Here is an 18,668-nt window from a genome sequence, read left to right on the forward strand (position 1 = left end):
TTTCAGTACTACTTCAAATTTCTGCCTACAGACGGCAGGCTCAGGAACTTGCCCCGGGCTCGCCCCTGTTTTTTCCAGCTTTTAATACATAAGGCCTATGGGGAGTTTCTTAATCGGTATATACCGAGTAACTCAGGGTGTTGTCCAGAGACACGGATCTGGGTGGATTGCATAGTATTTTGTAAAATTTAAATTCATGATTGATTGTATAGGGTTTAACGCGCCGACGCAACGCAGGCGATGAGGCGCGCCGTAGTGGAGGGCTCGGGATTAATTTTGACCACCTGGGGATCTTTAACGTGCGCCGAAATCTCGAACACACGGGCATTTTTGTTTTTCGCCTCCGTCAGAAAAGTGACCGCCGCGGCCGGAAATCGAACCCGCGACCTCGTGCTCAGCAGCGCAACGCCTTAGCCACTGAGCCACCGCGACGGGTTAAAATTTAAATTCGCAAGGGTATCTGCCACCAATACGTTTCGGTAAAACAGTATAGGGATAAATGAAAACTACACATATATCATATATATAGACATCGAACGCTCCATGTAAACTGGAAGATGGTCATTAGCAGAAATTAAAATCTAAATGCTGCAGCGTGAAGAGCGCCAGTACACTCAAAACATTTTTCTTGCGCTATAAATAGGCCGTGATGGTCCAGACGCGCAAATTGGGCCCATCAGCGCCCTCCTGCCGTAAGGGTGTCTGAGATTAAGCCGTTAAGAGAGATACTGCGAAAGGCGATTCGTTGAAGATTGCTTCATTCGCTTAAAATTGTAAGTTATGCAGACTGAGGGCCCAGCTAGGGTAAGAGCTGCCACCTTGCGTAGTCACAGGCTGAACACTTTACCAAGTAACTTAAGATTGAAAGCAATCTTTCACATTTTAGGAGATTTCTCAACGTGTGCCACTTATTGATAAGTATGTGTCGTATGCGTGACTATCCTTTAGGCCTGCAAATGTTTAGGCTTATCTGCTTGTCATAGCGTGTAAGATATATCTTAGGCTTTATCCCATGCTTAAACCCCGGTTTACGTCATCTGCAAAATCATGCAGAAGAAACCTCTTCCTGTATTGTTTATACAGCCATACATCTCCAATGCGTAAGTATACAGAATAAGCGGTGCTGTAGGTATTATGTTGCGCCTATACAGCGCATACTGGTGCGGTATTTAACGTTTGCATGAACGATTAGAATGCAAGAAGAAGTAATTGTGAAATGCTTAAAAGTTAATGAAGATTGCTGGTGCAAGGGGCCTGGTGGCGATTGGTATGAAATTAGGTGTAAAGACTGCGTTTCTGTTAGGTACTTGAAAACGCGTTTAAACAGAAACATTGGATCGTCGGCTATGAAATTAGATGAGTGTAGCGGAATGTATTGTCTGTAAAGTTCGGCAAAGTGTCTGCGTGTTGTTGTGTCCAGTGTTCTGCATTGAATAGGGATGTGGATCACAGATACGCCCTCTCCCCACCTGTTGCACGCGGGTCTTGGAGCTCCAGCGATGCTAAAAGAAGTTATAATGGACCATGACGACAAATGTATAAGCGCTAACAAAGTTGCTGATGATCGTACCTGGTCGTACCTGACGACGCGCACGAGCTTTCGCGATCCTATATATGTCATGTAAAACGTACAGGAGCTATATACGTTGTACTTGACCTATAAAGAAATATACAGCAGCTCACAGTTTCGTGTTGTACTACTTAGTGGCATACGGAGGCTCAACTAAATTCGAGCCCTATACTGCAGTGTACAGGATACCTTTGGGCCAACAGTCTGAAATAGCGTCATACAGTAACTCTTTCCAGTCATGCACAGTCATGTAGAAATGAAACGCGAACACGAAAATATGGACCAACACAAAGATGACGCGATTTCTTCACATGCAAGTCAAACTGACGTGGGCCTTATTTACAAAAACAAAGTTGGGAAATGTGGCTTTCCAAATATCCCAATAGCGCGCCATTATTAGATATCAACGAACGGTATTTTGTACTTTTGCGTGTTTTGGTTCGTACTTTCGTGTTCGCATTTCGTTTCTCCGCGATTGTGTGTCCTTTAAAGCTATATAGAAGTCGTTAAGCCCATACTGAGAGTATACAGCGTAGCAGGAACTGCCGGCGCGCTAGCTCCAAAGCGCGTCGCTAGATGCGCTGCATTGCTCATGTTATGGCCCTCCGGTCTTATTACCGCTTGAAACACATCGCCTGCAAGAGACTCGACTGTATGCATTTGTTCGTTTCAAGAGAGATCAGACCTTCAGCTGCATTTCAAGCGCAAAGTGGCTATTTATATTTCCAGGATGACAGTGTGTTCATCTACAACCGTTGTGAAGCCCCATGGAAATATGAAGACGATCACAAGCTTAGCAAGCAACAACAGCAAAAGGAAAACATGGCATCTCCTTCCTACACAAGGAAAGAAAAAGTTGCTTTTTCTCACAAGAGTTCAAGCTCACGTTTCCATCTTCACCTTTTAGGTTTCAGGCGTTAGAAGCTGCGCGTTAGTGTGTTACAGGCTGATGCACAGACCTGCAATATATTGAACATACAAATATTATTTACTTCATCACAATGGTTCCTACCCTTTCGCTGATGGTGTAGAATTCTTCCACGCTCCCGAAATCTCTCGCTGATCTGGCTCTGTGACTAAGCCATTGGGCTGCTGAACCCAACGACGTGGGTTCTATCCCGGCTGCGGTTCCGCTTTTCAGATCGAGGCGAAAAGGAAAAACTCCCCAGGTTCAAAATTTCGACGCGAGTTGAAGATTCCAAAATGGTCAAACTTACTGTGGAGCACTCCCCTATGGCGCACCTTAGAGTAGAAGACTAACTTCGGCGCGTCAAACCAAATATTTTACTTTTTGTTCCTGCCATCTGTTTGTGTACCAGCAAACCTACACCGAACTCCGGCCTTTCGTCATACTCTCGGTAGCATCAAAAAAGCCTGCTATTCAACCTACTTAAATTTCTTATTCCACAACATCCTATTTGATGACTGAGAGCTTCACTAGTAGCACAGCTAAGCTTCCCCCCCCCCTCCTAGGTATTGTACTAGCTCTCAACGTTAACAGGTCCCGGCGGTTCTTTCTAAACTGAGTGTGTACTTATACATTTTTCAGCGTTAAATTCTGGTCACCTAGTGGATGTGCGTGGTATAGAAACTGAAAAAAGTTGGTAATGAGCACAGTACATCAAAGAGACAGGGAATGACGAGTGTGTCGCTTCTTCCATAGTTGGTTATTTAGGATATCTCTGTCCCGTTTTCACGCAAACTGGTAGTGGTACTCGGGAATGGGTCCTATTTAGTCAAGTCCACTTTCGAACTTCACTAATTGCCCTTATCTTGAATTCACATTTTCACCAATATCGATTAGCATGTGATTACAGGCGTTCTATTTAGTCGATAAGTTATGTGGTGACGCAAGGTCTCTGTATTTTGGCCTAATGCTAGTATAATAACTACCTTCCACCAACTCCAGCAACGTGCTGCTTTAAAAAAACTTGGCTATCTCGGGAGTGCGCCTTCCCGCGGTTTCGGTTACACTAGTGTTTCTTTTTTTTTTCTAATCCTGCAAGGGCTATGTTTTCTTGCAACGGCAACCAGTTTTTTTTATAGACTTTTCTAAATTTTTATTACGTTGTAGAAAAAAATCATCACCCGTTTATTCTCATTTCTTTCTGAAGACATGACGTCCTTTTCAAACTTCCAACAAGTTTAAGAATGCCCCTAGTGCTTACTTTCTATTTCCTGTCCCGTTTTTTCTATAAAGAGAGGATGTCTTACGTGAGACGGTAGATGATTTATTTGCTTTACATTCAAGATGCGCTGGTTTGTGTAGCCTAGTTTTTCAATTTATAAAACGCTTAATGCAGCCATGCTATCTCGGAACTTCATCCAGCAATGTTTTTTAACCGCTAGAGGAACAGTTTAGATGCAGTTATTTGTTGCTGGTTTCTATTTACTGTAAATGTTTTAATCGATTCTAGGGCAAAAATACACTGGTTTCAAGAGTCGGTCCGATTCGAGCAGCGGAGGATGGAAGTAAGAACAAGAGTGACTCACGTGCACAGACTCACGTACGACCACACTAAGAAAAGAACTGAAGAAAAGATGACGTTCACGGACAAAGTGGAAGTGACAAACGTGTATAAAGTGTGGACTAGGCACACAAATGAGCTAAACGCTGTGACTAACGTAGTGGCAGGCATCACAGGCATTTTCACAGTGGCCGGAACACAGGACTCCACCCGGTACTGGAGAGAATACAACACCGAGACCGTCACCGAGACGCGTACAGTACAAGTAAAGGCAACAGTGCCACTGCCTAGTCGGTCTTTGGTCATCGTTGATGTCATAAAGGAAGAAGACAAAGTGGTAAGCAACAGCCAAAAACGAAGTGCAATCACGTGGTACGCGTAACGATATCACTTTTAAAACAATTAGAATAGCTGCGGCCAAGCCGTGAAAAAGGTAGATTTGTTACAACGCCTCAGTACTACGCTCGTGGGAATCACAAAAATGCTACAGAATAGTTGTCAGCTTGACGAAATGTTCAAATTACGCGGAAGATCTTGATAAGCATACGATTTGAGCAAGAAAGTAGAATCTACGCACGGGAAACAGCGCAGATGCAAGCCTTACGCTGTTTTCCTTGAGCAGATTCTATTTTTACTCTAATCGCGCGCTGGATACCTTCATTCGCTTAATTCAATCATTTCGTCCCGCTGGTTGTTCGTGCTGGAGCATTCTGGTAAAGCTCACATGCGGCTAATTTGTAGAGTGTAAAAGCGCGTTTCGAACTTCTAAATAATGTTTATTTGTCGTGTTGGGTGAAAAAGTAATGTCGCTCTTCAGTAGCGCAAAAACGTTTGAAGCAAAAGTTTATTATGTCAAAATATTGCTCAGAAGCATCCGCAGTGGTTATGATTCTACATCATTGCGGTTTTCAAAAAAATCCGTCAGTTTGATCTTTTCCCCAGTGCCAGTTTTTATGGTGCAGTCAAAAAACGAAAACATTCGCGTTTAGATGCGTCGGTGCACGTTCAAGACCACTCAAGTAACACAAAATCATCACGGCCCATTCTATAGCGCATGTGCAGAGTTCGCGCGTAAAGTCAGAAGTATATCTTTCTCAAGACCATTTTCCCATAAAGTGAGGAAACTTTCAGAAAAACGGCGGGATGAGGAGAGAGGGGGACGGAAGTATAAAACAGAAAACTCACTGACTGACTGACTGACTGACTGACTGACTGACTGACTGACTGACTGCAACTGCTTACTTGCACGAATGTTTTGCTCTGTGGACAGCCAATGCACTCGCCATTTGTACAAGTGCGGCACGCACACACACAGCTGGCTGGCGCCGCATCTTTTCAAAGTGCTACGAGTTTTGCCGCGCCTCCGCCAGATGGCGCCACGGGTCCCGCGACCGAGAGAAGACGCAGTGAAACATCCCCCTCGCGAGGGGCACGATCAAATGCAGAGCATTTCCGGGGGCGCACGACGTTAAGTAGTTTGCGTTACGTTAATGTTGTTGCACTTGTGGCAACTGCTGACGAGAGAGCGCTCGTCAGCAGTAATTTGAATGAGTCAACGATATAAGGCGCGTTCGTAGCGTCCCATTCTGTGTCGGCTTTGTGGCGCAGTGGGTAGAGCACCATGTACATTGCGTTCCGCCCGCAGGTTCGAGGGATCGAAACAGGGCGCCGGATAGTATTTTTTTTTATATAGTAGGGAGGGGTGCGGACTACGGACGTCAACGCGGGTGACATCGTGAGTTACTGAAATGCTCTGCATTTAAAAGCCCCAATGCAAAGCTCCGTAGAGCATACTGTGACTGGACTGTTTTACAACTTTAATAAGAAAAAATGCAGGTAAAGAACACGACAAAGACGACACTGCGCCTGTTTTTACGCACCGTTTTTCTTCTCCAATGTAAATAGCCTCCAAAATCCAAGCATTTTTGCAACATACATTTGCCGAAATAACATTAATTTTCAAAAAGTCTCTCAATAAAAATCAACGGCTTTTGGTAAAGCTCACCAAGTGGGTAAAGCCAACTAAGCTCATTAGTGGAAGAAATATGTATTATCAACAACAGAGCTGTATAGGCCTACACAAATCCGTCCGGCGTAGGCAGAAAATCCCCAAGCCTGCACAAACAAACGTGGTTAGGGATATTCCGGAAATCCCACCAGAGCCATTTACGCTGTGAAACCAACAACCTAACCCCTGGGCCAACCCAAAGGCGAGAAGCGAAAACGCCCGTGTGTTGAGATTTCGGCGCACGTTACAGATCCCCAGGTGATCAAAATTAATCCGGAGCCCCCCACTCGGGCGCGCCCCATCGCCGCTGTAGCGACTGAGCTTTAAACATCATAATCAACCAACCAACCACAAATGACCGACGGGTCGGGTTCGCAACGGTGGGGAACAATAACATGTGCATCCAATTGCAAAGAAAAATTGGCGTAGCTTGCACGATTGCTACAAGGATGGGGAAACAGCCGAGCCGGCAGCCCCTCTCGTCTTGTCTGAGACGCGGCTGTCGCATAATCATCATCATCATCAGCCCACTATTTCCACTCCAGGGCAAAAGGCTCTTCAATCGGCCACCAACCGCTCCTCTCCCGGAAATGGCCGAGTACATTTTTTGCCTCCAAATGTTCTTATTTCTTCCCTCCATCGAGTAATTGGTCTTCCTCTTTTATCTAAACCCTTCTCTCGGTGTCCAATCTGTCTCAATTTGTGACGGCTTGTATGACGGCTTTATTTGTATGACGGCTTTAAATCATGGTTTCATTCCCTGAAGGGTATCGTTTTCACCTCTTAAACACTAACAACCACTGTCATTATTGGCCTGCATGCGTATTATAGTGTGCTCGATAAGTATTTGGGGTTTTTCCCACTGCTTGAAAGTTATAAATACTCCGATGTTACGCTGTGTATTTCAAACAAACCACAGTGAATAACATCCTTGGAAATATATAATGCAGGACGTACCACTAGCATCATCACAATCATCATCGCCGTCTTATTTAGGTCCACTGCAGGAAAAAAGTATCGCCACTTTACCTCCAATCCCTCCTTTTCTGAGGTGCCAGAGTTCAATCTTTGCCTCCGAATTTTCTTATTTCTTCCTTCCATACAATTAATAACCTTTCCCTTTTTCATTCTCGTCCCTCCATCATTTGTGTTACCCTGGCGGTCCGCCGGTGGTCATTTCGTCTCACTACACGCCCTGCCCAAGTCCAATTGTTTTTCGGAATTTGGCCCATGATATCTTCTACTGCAGTGTGTTCTCTGAACAAGGAAGTTCGTTTCCTGTCTCGAAGTAGTATTCGTTCAATGGCCCGTTCAACCCACCTCCGTGCTGTTTCAACTGTTCTAGTGAGGCGCCAATTTTCCACTCCATATGTCATTACCTCCGTCATCATAACTCATCTACAGGGCAGAAACTTGTAGGCTCACTGAGAGGGTTCAAATTAAGTTGGGGACGACGCAGCCCAACGGAAGATAATAGGTGTAACATTGAGGGACAAGAAGAGAGCGGAGTGGGTCAGGGAGCAAACGCGTGTTCAGGACATATGAGTAGAAATAAAGAAGAAGAAATGAACGTGGGCAGGGCATGTTACGCAAAGGCAAGATAATCGTTGGTCATTAAGGGTAACAGAGTGTATCCCTAAAGAAGGCAGGCGTGGCAGGGGGCGGCAGAAAGTTAGATGGGCAGATGAGATCAAGACGTTTGCGGGGATACATTGGTCGCAGTTATCACAGGACCGGGATAATTGGAGAATTATGGGAGAGCTTTGCCCTTCAGTAGGCGTAGATAGGCTGGTGATGATGTCATCACCTTACATATGTCCCTGAACTTGCAGCTGAAAGCTTTCCATGGCTGACAGGCATGGATCGTTTCGTCCGCAGGCTTTCACAACTGTCCCAAAATGTACCGCGTTAGGACGCGCTAGACCCCTCGGCGAAGTCCAAAGGCAACGCCCGCGCAATGAACCCGAAGGAAATGCTGCGCGCCCGGAATTTGATGATAGCTCAATCGGATAAACGCCGGTTTCATAACGCGAGGGGCCCAGGGACCGAGAGACAGACGGACGTGAGGGATCCGGAATACTTTTTTGAGCTATGCGTAACAAACAATCAAAAATGTTCCACGAAAATAAATTTCACTGCGGTATCTTCTTTACTTTTGCATAGACTATATTCTAATGGTTGCCAAGAACATAGCAAGACGTTTCCCCTAAACGTGACCTTCCGAGACAGTAATCGCACATTATCTGATCTTCCTATTCTGATGAAAACGTTGTTGGGCACCACGAGGCAATTCCGTCTAGCAAAACACTGTTAATGCCAAAACGCGGCGTGAATGCAGGATGAGTCACTAATGAGTAACCTGGTTCTATCACTCCGCATAACGTTCTCTGTGATCGGGCGTAAGTACAAACTTGCGTCCGTTGTTTGACAACTATGTTTTCGGTCCCGTGATTCGATGTTCGTTTTTCTTTCCATTTTCGAGGGAGTTTCACAGCCCCTCCGAAGTAGACGGCCTAGAACCTCCTTCAGTTGTGTCCATTGTCTCTTCAGATAAGCTGGAGGTTCGTGCCGAAAGCAAGGGTGTTCAAGTGTTCGACGTCACCGTGTAGGGTGAGGCCTTGGGGACTGCCGAACAAGGGTTCGACCGCTTTGGGGATGGTGGCGCAGCGCTAGCTGCTTCCACCCATGGCGCGGGGGGTTTTGCTTCAGCGTCACTCTGTGTGGCTTCAGCAGGCGCCGAAGACCGCTGTGATGCCGCGCCCTGTTGCACCACAGCCGAGTACGGTCGGGTATGCGCCGGTGAGGGTCGCCTTGAGTCTGGTTAGCTCTTTTTCTTTTTTCAATGCTGGGCAAACACTTGAGCACGTTGCGTGGTTGCCCTCACTGTTCACACAAAAGTATGTTTGGGCTTCACGTTTTTCATGGGGATGTTCATGGGAGGCATAATTCGCGCATGTGTGTTTGGCCCGGCAGCTGAGCGAGCCGTGGCGGTATCGTTGGTATTTCTAGCATTGACTAGTGTTTGGTATGTACGGTTTCAGTTTCATCTTTGTGTAGCCTACCTCCACAAATTCCAGAACTACGCTTGACGCAGAAGTAAGAACGATGTGCTTTGTCTGGATTTCTTTGTTTTCCCGCTTGATTTTGATTAGATAGACATCTGTGACGTTCTGATTTTTTAGACCTTCCAGGAGCTCACCTTCAGTCGTGTATTTTAGGTCCTCGTTTGAGATTACTCCGCAGACTGTGTTCAGTGACCGGTGTTCGCTGACCGTTATGGGGATCTCTAGAAGACGTCATTTCTGAGAGCTTTTCCTGCTGTTGTTTGTACAATACTTCGAGAAGGAGGTCTCCCTTCGCTAGTTTATTGACCTTGTAGCCTTCACCTGTGGTGGCTGTTAGAGTCTTTGTAAAGAGGAATGGCGAGACAATCATTGCAGTTTTCTCTGGGATATTGCTGTGTACCACGTGGAAGCGTAGGAAGTTGCTGGCATTTTTCATGAGAAATATTGCGGTTACATCGGTGCCTCCTCGTTTCCGATAGAGAACATTTTGTCCAGAAATTGAAGCCTTAAAACAAAAAATCTCTCCGGTCATGCTGCCAGCCACCTACCGTGGAGCCCAACAAGGGGATGGGACAGGAACTCGCGGGCAAGTCCTGCCCACGCCACTTATGCCCTACGACTATAACCAAATATGGCTTACCTCAGGGTCGTTCACAACGCGGGGTTAACTCTAGCCCCCAGGAAAAAGGGAAACTGAAGAAGGAACAAGACGACAGGAAAGTTGTTAGAAAGGAGATAGGAAAGTGAAACATGAAGGAGAGGACAGAAAAAGGCGACTGCCGATTCCCCTCGGGCGGGTCAGGCCGGAGGTGCCGCTTACGAGAAGCGGAGGCCAAAGTGGTGCGTTGTCTTCCTCAAAGGGCCTTAAAGGTCCAAGCACTCGGCGTAGGCTCAACCATCAGGATCCTATTCTCCCCGAATACGGCGCTGCCATGAACGGCTCGACGTGGGTGCTCGGAGGTCTATGGTGTCGCACAGTCCACGCAAACATATGCTTTAACAGATGCCCCCTGCGGGGCCTACGAGTTTCGCTTTAACCTGTCGCCGAATCCCGACACGAGGTCAATCGTGCCGTGCAGGGTTCGGAGTTCATCCGGTGCGATCCCATCCCGAAGGAATGTTGTTTCGGCGCCTGTGTTGGAAATCGCGTAAAACATCCTGCCCTTAAACCAGAGGTACTGACTACAGTGACAGCGCCCCGTCACTTTAAAATCTGCACTACAGTGACGGGGCACCGTTACTTTAAAATCTACACTACAGTGACGGGGCCCCGTCACTTTAAAATCTACACTACAGTGACGGGACCTCCTCAATATAACAAAATCAAAACCAGCCGATTAGCCGCCGTTTCTGTTGTGGGATTTGGTGCAGTGGTTCAGTCGCTGACTACGGACGTTGTAGTCCGTGGTTCGATTCTCGCGTTGTTTTTTTATTTTGTGTGTGTGTGTGTGTGTGTGTGTGTGTGTGTGTGTGTGTGTGTGTGTGTGTGGCCGCGTGGTTAGCGTTTTGTAACAGCAAATAAATTTTCACGCGGTGAGAGCAGTCGGTCTTGGTTTTTTACTCAAGCGGCCGAACCGCTCCCGCTCACTGGAGCCAAGGCCGACGTAGCCATCGCCAGTTACGCCCGATCTCCTGTAATTATTACCAGTGATTAATATTTAACTGTGACTCTGGCTAGTCAGTGAGCGGAAGCGGTTTGGCCGGTTAGGTAAAAATCAAGACCGACTGCTCTCGCTGAAATATTGTGAAGCGGGCGTCGGGTGGCGGCGTGGAGATCCGTTCGGATAGAGCTAGAGTTAGTCCGACCATCTGTAATTATTAATAATGATTAATAATTATCAGTGATTCTGGCTAGTCAGTGAGCGGTAGCGGTTTGGCCGGTTAGGTAAAAATCAAGACCGACTGCTCTCGCTGAAATATTGTGAAGCGGGCGTCGGGTGGCGGCGTGGAGATCCGTTCGGATAGAGCTAGAGTTAGTTCGACCATCTGTAATTAATAATTATGATTAATAATTATCAGTGATTCTGGCTAGTCAGTGAGCGGTAGCGGTTTAGCCGGTTAGGTAAAAATCAAGACCGACTGCTCTCGCTGAAATATTGTGAAGCGGGCGTCGGGTGACGGCGTGGAGATCCGTTCGGATAGAGCTAGAGTTAGTCCGACCATCTGTAATTATTAATAATGATTAATAATTATCAGTGATTCTGGCTAGTCAGTGAGCGGTAGCGGTTTGGCCGGTTAGGTAAAAATCAAGACCGACTGCTCTCGCTGAAATATTGTGAAGCGGGCGTCGGGTGGCGGCGTGGAGATCCGTTGGGATAGAGCTAGAGTTAGTTCGACCATCTGTAATTAATAATAATGATTAATAATTATCAGTGATTCTGGTAGTCAGTGAGCGGTAGCGGTTTGGCCGGTTAGGTCAAAATCAAGACCGACTGCTCTCGCTGAAATATTGTGAAGCGGGCGTCGGGTGGCGGCGTGGAGATCCGTTCGGATAGAGCTAGAGTTAGTCCGACCATCTGTAATTATTAATAATGATTAATAATTATCAGTGATTCTGGCTAGTCAGTGAGCGGTAGCGGTTTGGCCGGTTAGGTAAAAATCAAGACCGACTGCTCTCGCTGAAATATTGTGAAGCGGGCGTCGGGTGGCGGCGTGGAGATCCGTTCGGATAGAGCTAGAGTTAGTCCAACCATCTGTAATTATTAATAATGATTAATAATTATCAGTGATTCTGGCTAGTCAGTGAGCGGTAGCGGTTTGGCCGGTTAGGTAAAAATCAAGACCGACTGCTCTCGCTGAAATATTGTGAAGCGGGCGTCGGGTGGCGGCGTGGAGATCCGTTCGGATAGAGCTAGAGTTAGTTCGACCATCTGTAATTAATAATAATGATTAATAATTATCGGTTATTCTGGCTAGTCAGTGAGCGGTAGCGGTTTGGCCGGTTAGGTAAAAATCAAGACCGACTGCTCTCGCTGAAATATTGTGAAGCGGGCGTCGGGTGGCGGCGTGGAGATCCGTTCGGATAGAGCTAGAGTTAGTTCGACCATCTGTAATTAATAATATTGATTAATAATTATCAGTGATTCTGGCTAGTCAGTGAGCGGTAGCGGTTTGGCCGGTTAGGTAAAAATCAAGACCGACTGCTCTCGCTGAAATATTGTGAAGCGGGCGTCGGGTGGCGGCGTGGAGATCCGTTCGGATAGAGCTAGAGGTAGTTCGACCATCTGTAATTAATAATAATGATTAATAATTATCAGTGATTCTGGCTAGTCAGTGAGCGGTAGCGGTTTGGCCGGTTAGGTAAAAATCAAGACCGACTGCTCTCGTTGAAATATTGTGAAGCGGGCGTCGGGTGGCGGCGTGGAGATCCGTTCGGATAGAGCTAGAGTTAGTCCGACCATCTGTAATTAATAATAATGATTAATAATTATCAGTGATTCTGGCTAGTCAGTGAGCGGTAGCGGTTTGGCCGGTTAGGTAAAAATCAAGACCGACTGCTCTCGCTGAAATATTGTGAAGCGGGCGTCGGGTGGCGGCGTGGAGATCCGTTCGGATAGAGGTAGAGTTAGTTCGACCATCTGTAATTAATAATAATGATTAATAATTATCAGTGATTCTGGCTATTCAGTGAGCGGTAGCGGTTTGGCCGGTTAGGTAAAAATCAAGACCGACTGCTCTCGCTGAAATATTGTGAAGCGGGCGTCGGGTGGCGGCGTGGAGATCCGTTCGGATAGAGCTAGAGTTAGTCCAACCATCTGTAATTAATAATAATGATTAATAATTATCAGTGATTCTGGCTAGTCAGTGAGCGGTAGCGGTTTGGCCGGTTGAGTAAAAATCAAGAGAGACTGCTCTCAACGCGAGTTGCGTTTCCTCTGGACGGAACTTTTGGGGGCCCCGTCACTGTAGTGCAGATTTTAAAGTGACGGGGCCCCGTCACTGTAGTGCATATTTTAAAGCGACGGGCCCCGTCACTGTAGTCAGTACCTAAACCAGACCTTGGCCGCGTGTAGCCGTCAGCTCGCCGGGGCGGAACCATCGGCAGACCTTCGGGCTGCGATCTTTTCGCCAGCCCATGGGTATTTCGTATTTTCTCTCACCTCTCTCTCCGTATAAGGGCAGAGGCCGATGGAGTGACGCCAATTTGAGCAGCGAACGCAACCAACTTATCGCTAGGGGGTGTTTTACTGTTTGTTGGCCGCTTGCCTTTTCCCAGCTTCCCTGGATAAGGGGTGGTTGTGTCGTTTTATGTGTTCTGACTGCCACCTTAAAGGTCGGTTTTGACGGAAGTGCTGTAGCTTCTACAAGTCCTTCTTTTTCTGGACGTTTCCTCTAACGTTTAAACAGCAAGTTCGCTGGCCTTGAACCAATTTTCGCTTTCGCGCAGTTAAACGTAGTTGGCTGTCTCGTCAGTCATGGAAGCTTTCGTCTGTTCCCTCACGAGTAGGTCAAGAAGCTGCTCAAACGATGAGACTTTCCGCGCAACCACGTAAAAGTTTAGATAGCTTTGAAGGGGCATTGCGAATGACCTCCATGTCTCGGTCGTTTGCCTAGTGGCCGCAAGGAGGCGCCTTTGTTACCCGGCCGCCGACAACTTCAACAAGTCAAGTACGACCCCCTTTAGCACATCATGACCCCGCTGTTGAGCCGGAGTGAGACTCTGACAAATACGTTACCCGCTCAGCGATCATAGGGAAGACAATTTGCCCCCACAGCTCCTTCGGGACCTCAAAACCTCGAGTGCGCTCTCCGCTCACTCTAACCAAATCGGGCCTTCGCCGGCGATTTGAAGCTTGGAGTTAGCAGTTTAGTGCAAAGCGCCAAACTCATCTGACTGCTCGGATATTACGCCTCGCATTCAGGACGCGGCATTTCTCGGTGTTCGGGTGAGCAATATATGTGCCTGTATGATTTTCGGTTTCTTTTTGGCCATTTAATTTAGAGTTGGAAATCGTATCCGTAAAAGTGGTGCCCGATTCGTTGTTCTGGTTTTCACCGTTTTCTCCACTCGCGTTCGCCATCTTTCTAAGACGTTTGCAGAAATATAGGTGCGCGCAGCGTGTCTGTGTACAGAAAGGGCTGTTCATGTACAAAGAGCGCAGAAGAAATCCCGATGAGGGGACTCACCCGGAACTGGTGGTGCCCAGATGCCTCGGCGTTGGATGATCGCACCGTCAGGTTCTCGTCCTGCGGTAGTGACGGCCATGCTGCAGCCGTCCGTCGTTTTTCTGTCGGCGCTGGGTGGGCGACGACCCGCCGACGACCTTGAAATTGCGCCAACCTTGTGCCCCTCCTGCCGCCTTCCTTCACTGTTTCCTCGGGGGTGGTCGGGCATTTTTTTGATCAGATAGAACTGCAAGCCCAAACTGTAGGTGTGCTCTCCTCGTCGTTGGGCTCGGGCGTGCGCTGGTTCCTGTGCTGTCGACTCCAAGATTAAATTTCATTTCTTCTCCGCCCTCAAGAACGCGCCGCCGTGTCTTCTGTCGCCGTGAAGCAGGAGACAAAATGCGAGTCTAAAATATGTACACTGCATGTATAAAATTATATACAGGACAATTGGGACATCCCAGTGAAGGGCTTTGAAAATGCTTGAAGGGGTCCAACCGCCGTCGCGGGCCTCTTTCGCAACCTATAGCAAGATGGACAGCAACAGAACTATTCGTCCCTCCTGCCCGAATTTATGTACCTTCGGCGAACTAAAGGGGAAAATAAAAAAGAAACAAGAAACAGCAAGGAGGCAAGCATTTTGCGCCAGATGAACAAGGGGCGTTCGGAGAACGTACCGGGCGAGTGCTAGTTTCCATGCGCTAGTTTCAATGAGCGCGATGCGTCTCTATAGACTGAGCCCGTAGACCGCAATACCTCCTAGTGCCGATACAGATAAAGATAGCTACCCTGTCCACTGACTTTCTGTGCGCCGTCGGCGCTCGTGTCACCGCTACTGCGCACTGTCGCAACACAACCTGTGCGTCGTAGCGGTGCGTTTCCCAACTGAGGTGCCCTTTGTTCGTTTTTGACCTGTGTGTCGTCCTTATATCCCGCTTTACCCAAGTCTCCTCAGATATGAAATAATAAACTGCATAAATACTGGACACAGCAAATGTGTATGTCTTTGGCTGGTGACGTCGGGCACTCCGGAGGGCACGTAAATGTTTGCTGAGCGACAAAAGGAATTAACAGAAGCTAAAATACCGAGAATTGATGACGCTCCGCAATCTCTGCAGAATGTTTAATATCGCTTTCATGCTTTCATGTTTACAACTACCAGTCGAAAATTACAAGATTCACGTAGAAGTGCATAGCAATCTACTCGGGTAATTGTTATGGTGCCCCAAAATATACTAACCAAAAACGGAGATTGCACGGCATCTGTTAAGGAATGCTCAGGTTTCAACTTCTCTCGCAGTTTATTTGTATGACCTCCGCGTCGTGAAACTAGTGCGCGACCTATCTAGTTACGTTGATTTACACAGTCGCATTTGAAAAGTAGCATGTGCCAGGATAAGATATCTTGACTTTTCTAGGATATCTTGACTACGATATTTAAACTTTTAATGTTCATTTGCTTCTGTAGGCACATACCTTGCACATTATTACACTTAGGGTCCTTAGTTCCCATAGGGCGAGTAATTGCTGATTTGATTGTAGGGTTTAATTCGCCGACGCAACGCAGGCGATGAGGCGCGCCGCAGTGGAGGGCTCCGGAATAATTTTCACCACCCGGGGATCTCTAATGTGCGCCGAAATATCGTACCCCCGGGCTTTTTCGCTTTTCTCCTCCATCAGAAAAGTGGCCACTGCGGCCGGGAATCGAGCCCGCGACCTCGTGCTCAGCGGCGCCACGCCTTATCCACTGAGCCACCGCGGCGGGTCCACAGGGCGGAATAACATACCTGTTTACTTGCGAGGGCCTCAATAATCTACGCGCACATAAACATGCTTCTTAACGTAGTGGAGTGAAAGATACGCTGTGGCCGCGAATGGCCTAACGTGTGTTACAACGTGCATCACACGTGTTCCTTGCGCACTTATCAGCACCTCCTTTACAGCGCACGAGCATTTACACACAGCCGCTGAGGGAGCACGGTGCGTAAACACGCAGCAATTCCACAACTGCAGGACATGTTTTTTCATCCTTTTAATAGCAGCGAAGTCTAAAAAATAAACATGGCAGAAAATACAAAAAGCTATGAGAAGTTTGCTGATGCGCAAAAGCAAAAAAGCCCATCACAAGTATTCATAGCTACAGCCTCATCTTCTTTGGCCTACAAACAAAAGGTCAGCCATTATCCAACGCCTTCCAAAAAACAAATAAAGAATCAAGACCCTAATATTATTTCTTGGTGTATTCATTTCGACCGCTTTTCTTTTCAGGTTGCAAACTGGACTGTAAAGACCCATTTCGAGGGAAAATTTGTCATCTGTCTAGAAACACCCTTAAGGCAGACATACCAATATGTGCACAGCGTTACCGATTTGACACAAGTGTGTCCTGGTCTTCACAAACTGTCGGAAAACCACGTTGTGCTTACGTCTCACGGAGGATCTGACTCTAGTATGGCTACAAGAGTTCGTATCAAAGTTACTGACAGGCACAAACCACGCAAAGCAACAAAAAAACCAAAGCCCTTGGCCAGCTAGCACTAGGAAAAAACACGTTGATAGAAACAAAAACAGTGTATGCCTGTCGAGAACAAAATTTTTCAGATGGCGATATACCATTAATAATCACGCTCTTTCATTCCAACCATCTTTTATCACCACAAAAATAAACTCCCATTTGTTGTGGCCGCATACCTCCTTTTAATAATTATAAATAAATAAATAAATATGTCATCATGCAAAACAACTTTCTTTCACAACCGGAAGGGAGCCACACCAATCAACTTCTGACACCTTCGGAAATGAGATGCGAAGAGTGACAAAACAGCGGATCTGGTAGTTTTCACCAGCTTTAACTTGGCTTTTACCTCTGGCAGTCCCCTCCCGGAATTCCGGATCTTTCCGACGCTGTTTCACACGCTCACGACCGCCTTCCTTCTTCTTTCTCCTGCGCTCTGCTTCTTCCTCAGCAGAGAGCACACCTTGGGTGTGCCCATCTTATCAGTAGATCGGACAAGGATGCCGACGCTGCCCAGGCGAGTGCACGCTGCCTCACTCAACTAGAATAACCCCTGAACGTTAGAGCTTATGCAATCACTAGGCGCAGCCTATCACCACCGCGCGCCTCCCCTCCCGAATGCCTGCACCGCGATGCACACTCCCCACACCTGCTCGTCATCTCGTTGCCTACTCACCACTTCCCCTCTACACTTCTTGGCTTATCAGTTTCCCCTTGCACGATTTGTTGCACCGAGTTTTGAGAAACGCCCGGTGTAGCGACCACCTGCGCCGCAACGCACACTCCCCACACCTGATTACCGGCTCCTTGGTTCCTCGTTATTTCCGGTCACACTTCTGGCCTACAATTTTCCTCCTTACTTTGCTGCAGCGATTTTCGTTTAACCACCGGCACGGCTATAACTCAAGCTTAAACATCCTAGTTTTCAAAAGTTTATATTTGTAACCTTAATGGGACCTAGAAAAGCCTTTTGTAAAAGTTACAAAAGGCCTGTATTGTCGCGTAGTACCAATATAGCGATGCAATGCCGTTGGAATTATTGATCTACATTCAGTATTAGCTGCGCGAGAAGCAATTAAGTGCACCTCTCCCCCCTTGCCGATCGATTCCTTCTCCCTCTCTGCTTCTTTCAAAGCAGCTGGACACACTGGGAATAGTCATGTGGCATCGCGACGCTCGACTTTCGTTCTCCGCTAGCTACATTCCTGCGCCTAGGCACGCGTCAATCGCTGCGGACCCGTCTTTACCTCGGGATCGCGCAGGAAGGAGGAAGAGCAGCCGGAAGCCGATGGCAGTGACGTTGCCGGCGGCCGATGATCGGCCGAATCAGGGGGGCGCCTCGCCGTTGCGTCAGCCGCGGTCGGCGTTGCGTCAGCCGCGATCGGGTTGCTGCGGCGTCGTGCTCATCGGCTGAGAAAGGCGATCTTCAAAAATTGTTTACAAATTATCCGTACAACGTATGGGTCTCACATTTGGCTCACAAATCTCCCGTTGTGTGTTCTATCACCTGAATGCGTTTGATTGCCACCTTCACAAAGCTTTTCTGGGTCCCTTTCCGTCCGAAGACATGGAACACCACAACGAAGAAGCAGCAAGACTACCCACAGAGACAAGGTCCAGCACGTGCCACGTTCCCCTAGGAGCGTGAGACGACCGGTGCTCGCCTTCGGGCTCGCAGCACAGCCGCCGCCTCCGTGGGGCAAGCGGGCACGCAAGAGTCTCCCCTCTCACACCCCCTCCCCTGAACTGCCGGATCGATTCAATAAAGTTGTTTCTCTCTCTCTCTCTGGGTCCCTTTAAAACGCCTTAGGCATTGTTCGAATAACTCAATGAAGTGCAATTTATGCATTTACTATTTCTGCACGGTTCGCACCGAAACAATTATTATGCTTAATTTTATGCAAAATAAAAAAAGCTGGAGCAGCTTGCACTGTAG

At 47.4% G+C, this 18,668-nt stretch overlaps 1 long non-coding RNA gene across 1 annotated transcript in view; it reads left to right on the plus strand.

The window, feature by feature from the left end:
- The window catches only part of LOC144172527 (uncharacterized), a 67,080-nt gene extending 50,176 nt beyond the window's left edge, over window positions 1-16,904 (plus strand). The window contains exons 4-5 of the long non-coding RNA XR_013323034.1: window positions 2,300-4,375; window positions 16,486-16,904. This is a non-coding gene — a long non-coding RNA (uncharacterized LOC144172527). The remainder of the gene's footprint in view (window positions 1-2,299; window positions 4,376-16,485) is intronic.
- Window positions 16,905-18,668: the final 1,764 nt, after the last annotated feature.

The sequence above is a fragment of the Haemaphysalis longicornis genome, unplaced genomic scaffold (genome assembly GCF_048455015.1).
Source record: "Haemaphysalis longicornis isolate Haplotype H1 unplaced genomic scaffold, Haemaphysalis longicornis Haplotype H1 scaffold_23, whole genome shotgun sequence".
In the NCBI taxonomy this organism is placed as follows: Eukaryota; Metazoa; Arthropoda; class Arachnida; order Ixodida; family Ixodidae; genus Haemaphysalis; species Haemaphysalis longicornis.